The 6,425-nt window shown below is 39.5% G+C and overlaps 1 pseudogene; it reads left to right on the forward strand.

Moving 5' to 3' along the window:
- The first annotated feature begins 1,925 nt into the window (after positions 1 to 1,925).
- On the forward strand, positions 1,926 to 5,975 carry LOC141819075 (E3 ubiquitin protein ligase RIE1-like; annotated as a pseudogene).
- The last annotated feature ends 450 nt before the right edge of the window (positions 5,976 to 6,425 follow it).

The raw sequence follows: 6,425 nt of genomic DNA on the forward strand, positions 1-6,425 counted from the left end.
ACTATCTAATGGGTAGTAACAGAAGATGCGTAGTTTTTCAGTATAAAGGGAGGCAAGATGGGAAAAAGTAATGTCTTTAGCTGTTAAATAAAAAGAGCATTAATGTACGTAGTTATCAAACATGGCTAGAGAAAAAAATGAGCAAGAGATGATTAGGAGACACCTGTCTTTATCTTCAGACTTCCAAGAGAGGTAAAAGGAAAGAATTAGAGGATCAACCAAACGGGAGAACACACAACATAAATACCCACTCAATTAAGAGAAACACAACAACAACAAAAAGGAACAAAAGTGGAAATGAATAAAGACTAAGACCTCTACTTGTCCCACCTGATCAAGTGCTGGTGGCTGCTTCTGGTAGTAGAAAGTAGAGATGAGGATGCCGAGGGCATGCACATGGTTGACGCTTACAGCAAACTGGTCCTGGATCATCCTCGCACGCTCCTCGCACATGCTCACCAGCGCCTCCTCCGCCTTGACCGTGTTCTCCCTCCGGAAGTAGCAGTGCGAGGCCAAGAACACGCCCACCGCAATCGCCACTCCAGCAACCACCGCTGCCCTCCGGCTCCACCACCACATCATCTTCCTTCTGTCCTCCATGAATGCCCCCTTCCTTTTCCAACACAAAGTCGCACCACCACCCTTTTGCAAAATTCCCACCTTTGGATCTGCTTTCTCGTTCTGCGGCAGGGGAACGTCCAAATTGCAGTTTAGCTTGGTTTGGCTCCAAGCAAACGGCATCAATTCTTGTGTTGATTTGCGGGAAAGAATGAAGGCGTGGTTAAGACCTTCTTAAAAGGGGGAAACCCCGCTTATCCCAATGGCAATGAGCGAGACAGCCAGCTCGCCTCTCTCTCTCCTTTGGTATTCTTCTCTGTTGTCTCTCTCTCCTCCATTAAAAAATACAAAGCAAAGGCGAGTTGAGGATTTGTGGTTTGGTATTGGCGACAACAACTGAGCACGTTCGTCTCTCTCCCATTCCACTCTGTATTTAAAAATCTCAAAGAGTGAAAAAAAACACAACCTTTAGTTCAGAATTGAGATTTAAGGGAAGCATGAAACCGGACACAATTACGCGAGAAGCTTACAATATTTTTGAGAAAAATCGCTTCCCAGAGCGGTAGCGTGAGGATTGAGCTAGAATACGCGGCCCTTATCTTATTATTAAAATCCCGCTTCTTCCGCTTCCACCGAACTCCCACTTCCAGTTCTAACCTACATTTCCAAAAAAAATAAAAAAATCTTGATCTTCCCTCGCTCTCAGCGATTTGTTTAGTTGCAATCTACCTGTTCTTCAAAGGAATCCCTAATGCGATTGGCTTCCACCTCCAAGACCAGATTATGCAAGCCAGTGTCAAGTATGCTAGCAAGCTGCAACCAAGAAGACCCCCTCTTTTTTTTTTTTTTTTTTTTTGCTCTACTCCTCTCGGATTCACCTTCGCCCGAAGCAACTTCGGGTTCCAGGCCAGCTCCCGCCCCAAATCCGGTGATCGTGAAGGCCTTTTCGTTGTCGAAAGAGGATATCGCGAGCTCGAAAGATTAGGGTTTTCATCCTCCATGACTGCGCAGAACCACAGGGAAGCGAGGGGAAAGAACGCGTCGACCTCCGATCGCAGTCGCCAGCGACAAAGGACAACTACACACAGCTAATAGCTTTCAGCTCAGGTTCCAAAGGAGTAGTTCTTTTTTTACATTAATATAATAATTAATTTTCATCAAAATATTTTTAGAATTATAAAAATTAAAAATTCGACCTAAATATAATGTTTTCTGCGCTAAAATGTAATTCTTAATTTCTGAAAAAAGTTAATGATTTGTAATTTTACTAATAAGCTAGAATTTCTACTCTAATTCCGAATTCTAACTTTATAAGGATTAAAGTGTAAAAGAGAGCACCGGCGGTGACGAGAGGGAGCGAAAAGTGAATGGAGAGAGAAGAGGACTTGACCGCCTCGGCCCTTCTCCGGCCGGGGACTCCGCCTCCTCGCTCCGCAGAGTCCAACTTCCCGGACGAACCGCCTGGCCTCCATCCTCGGCCGCGCCGCCGGGCGCCGCCGGCCCTCGATGCTCGTCCGCGAGACGGCGGCGCTCCAGCTGGAGGAACGCCGTGCCAATTGGGCCTACTCCAGGCCGGTGGTGGCGCTCGACATCTCCTGGAACCTGGCCTTCGCCGCCGTGTCCGTTGCCGTGCTCGGCGCCACCGCGTGCGAGCGCCCTGGCGCGCCGCTCCGCCTCTGGATCGCGGGCTACGCGGTTCAGTGCGTGTTTCATGTGTTTCTGGTCTGGTCGGAGTACCGGCGGCGGGTAGGCGGTGGGAGGCGAGATGCGGAGCACGACGGGCGGGCGGCGCCGAACTCGGCCGTTGAGGGCAGCGAGGAGGATATAGACGGGGATAGCTAGAAGCAGGCAAAGGAGGTATGGTATAACTATAATACTAGTTAAATTTTGCTCATACTGGTTGCTTTCATTAATCTGTGGATTTTTGCTAATTTCTTGCATTTGATTCTCTCTCTTGATGTAAAATGATGCAAAGTAGATGATTGGGATCTTTATTACGAAGAAGAAAGACGAAAAGATAAGACTGATTGATTACTCAAATGATCATACCATTCCCTTCAAGTTCATACATCCAAAGATCTTTTGTAGTTAAAATAACCAAAGATGGCAAGTATATCTTAATTGGTCACTCATGGTCATGCACAATAAAGGTTTGGTTAAGCCGTTAAATTCATGATCGTAAGTATAGGGGTATCATTGTGTGTGACAAAATGGAAATATAGTAAATAAGTACAGAATAGAAAAGTAAGTCCTTGATCATTTTAGTTTTATATGTGAATTAATATATGTTTCCTTTGAGGGAAGAGGAAGTTGGTTAAGTGAGAGAGAAAGGAAAAGAGGAATTGCATATCTTGTCTCCATTCATCTGGTTTTAGATGGGAGAATGAAAGGACCGGAAGTAAATGTTGTGTTTGTTAGAGGCTAAAACTTCCTTTCTTCATTTCCATATGATTTGTGCAGAAATTGAATGAAAGAACTTGACAGAAATCCTCTTTTTTTTTTCCTTCCAATTGACAACAGAAATTTAACAAAAATTGACAAATTCATTTCTTTTCCCTCCTTTTTCCCTCCAGGTAAATACACCATAAGAAATATTCTATCTCTCTTTCATAACTCAACATTTATATCTTTACTAAACAAGTACATTATATTTGATTTGGAGCACGGGGTTTAAGGCACTAAATTGAGGTCCATGCCTTAACACACATATCATGATTTAATGTCCTTGATCCATTATATGTTAAGAATGAAGTGGCACATGCTAAACAGAGTTCAATTCTTCAATAGATGGGACTGTGAAGTTAAGTTCTTGCCTTTAAGTATCTTGTTTATTTTGTGTGGTCCTAAACTCATTGTTAAACCAAGTAGATAACACAGCTGGTATATGCTACATCTGTATCTTGTTGATTAGAACAATTATTTTCACTTAACTTATAGCTTGTTGCTTTATTAAATGTCAACTATGGATCTCAGTCATTTAACAAACGCTATTTTCCTGTTTGATGTGTCTTCTTGACCTAGATGCAATGATGTTCTTGGCAGCATGCTGACTTTTAAGATATGATTGTTGACTCAAAAGTACGCTTTTATTTTTTTCGCTGACCGTCATGGTGATTGGATGCCAGCTTTGCTAAACGATGTGAATCACTTCATACCATTCTATCATTTCTGTGGTGGATTATTGGCTTTTTCTGGATCGTCTCTGGTGGCAAAGACCTCGTACAAAATGCTCCTAGGCTATACTGGTATTCCCCAAATCATAATAATTCTTTTCAGTGATACCAGCTTACTTGATTCATCAGCATTAGAAGTTCAGCATGTGCTAGTTTATACTTAGTATGCAATCAAACACTACCAATCATAAAAAAATGCTTGTAAACTATGAAAGGTCTTCATTTTTTGAATAATCACGAAGTAGTTATTCTCGCAATTATTGCCCTAAGTTGTACCTCTTTGAGGTCGTCCATAGAAATCCCATGATATCCAAATTATATCTCGATCATGCTTGAAATCCCTGACTGTGGCATGACTTATTCTGAATGATTGTCTATTTTATGTGCACGTAATATTTTGGCTTGTTGATGAACAGGTTAACTGTGATTTTCCTAGCATTTGATGTGTTCTTTGCTATCTTTTGCGTTGCTTTGGCTTTTGTTATCGGGATTGCACTGTGTTGCTGCTTGCCTTGTATCATTACAATTCTGTATGCCATGGCAGGCCAGGTAAGCATGTCATTCACGTCAAGACTAAGAATTCCCTTGTTATGTAACTCATCATAAAATATCTTGATGTACACAGGAAGGTGCATTGGAAGCAGATATTAGTGTTCTTCCAAAATACCAGTATCATGCTTCTTGTGAAGACCAAGAAAAGACAGCTGAGGAAGGAGTTATGGTCCCCTTGAATCCTGGCTATGGAAATTTATCGAGTGCACGAGTTCTTCCACATGAAGATGCGGTAATAACACTTATCTTTGGTTGCTAGAATAAGATAAAATCTAAAACACTTATCTTCCGTTGCAAGAAAAACATAAAATCTAAACTTTTCTATTATAAAATTTTTAACAACTTAATTTTAAAACACATTATAAAGCGCTCAACTAGAAGTAATGCCATAATTTCCTTGCTACATGATCTAAAACTTTGTTGTGATGAATTTTTTTATTGATTTGAATAAATGTTCTATAAATTCAAGAAAAAAATTTTGATGCTCTAGTGAACAAATTAAACTAACTGTTGTTTGATCATTGTCAATAAAGCATAATTTTTACAGATGTTCAGCGTAACACAATTATCTGCAGATACTTGAACCATTCAACTAAACCCCTACACTCATGTCGGACATTGAGTCTGATTTTGACACTCACATTGGACAGAACCTCTGTCGATTATGCTTGCTAGAACGATTAATGATGAAAAGAAGCATCAATATTGGCTCTAATACCATGTAGAAGTTAGTAGTGCTTGACACTCATGGCCTACCTATGTTTATGATTTATCAATATAATCATACTTTCATCGTTGTGTTATTTTGTTGTTATAATTATGTCCCTAAGAAAAGAGAACTTGAGAACCATAAATTTGAGTGACTTATTTGTGATAGCGACTGACCTGTATCAAATTGTAATTAGAGCTCAAAACATGCGCATTTTTTATCACACACGCCTTCCATTACATTTTTCTGCTGTGTGATTTGGAAGTTTGCTAGAGATTAAAGCATGTTGGAGCCTACAAAGAAACTGGAAGAGTTGAGCAAAAACTTCTATTTGTGAAAAATGAAAAAACAGCAACAATTTTCCAATGTTAAACAGTGGATGGAGCCATCATATCACTATAATTGTCTTGTGCCTAAATCATCGTCTCATGTTAGTTGTTCCTCAAATTCATGGTAAAAACTCGAGAAGATTGCTTATGTTATTTAACTGCAACACTTGAAGGTTATTTACTGCATCTCTTGCTTTGTTGTATTGTTTTGTGCACAAGACTACTCATTTTGACAACCTCATCGACCTCCATTCCAGGAATGTTGCATTTGTCTCACACCCTACGAAGAGGGAGTTGAACTGCTTGCGATGCCATGCAACCATCACTTCCATTCTTCTTGCATCGCAAAATGGCTTCGGATCCATGCTACCTGCCCGCTCTGCAAGTACAACATTCTCAAGGGCAGCGACATTGTTTGATCGACAGTGATTGTCACCATCATCCCATTGTACATGTCCTGTTGTACATGTTGAAATACACAAAAAAAGGTTAAGTTAGCACGACCCACCATCCCGAAAAGGGAAGACAAGACCAAAAATATCATTGTGAACTTTGGATCCTTTTAAAATTGCACTTACAAATGGCTCTATCTCATCATTATCGACTGCATATATTATGGTTAAGGAATATAATTATTTTTTGTTTGTTATGAAAGCTTTAATTGTTATAGATTGAATCAGTTTGGAAGTAAATAATTCATCTTTGCTTCATCTATCCATATTTGTTGTCATTAGTTTTGGTAGTTTTTCTTCACATTGGTCTTTAGTTCAAATGAGTCCCTGTATGAAACCTATGAAATTGGAATTCCAATTTTATATTTCTAGAGAATTACTTTATTTTGAAATAAGAGATTGTATTCTAACTATCAAAAATGGAATATTAAATTCCACCAAAAGTTATATTCAATTTTTTCCATTGCTTTATTATTTGTAGAATCCATAATTGGCTAAGATAAAACCAGGTAGAGAACTCATATATCCATTTCTTTCGATCGTTTGATAGACTTGATCAATCAAAAAACACAACAAAAAATTATCTTTCACTTAAGGAAATTATATTAAGTCTATGAATTTTATTTTCTTGAACTTTTGAAACTCTTGGTTT

Source organism: Curcuma longa, unplaced genomic scaffold, assembly GCF_044706935.1.
Source record: "Curcuma longa cultivar G26 ecotype Majalengka, Jawa Barat unplaced genomic scaffold, ITB_CL_G26_1.1 contig_27657, whole genome shotgun sequence".
NCBI lineage: Eukaryota > Viridiplantae > Streptophyta > Magnoliopsida > Zingiberales > Zingiberaceae > Curcuma > Curcuma longa.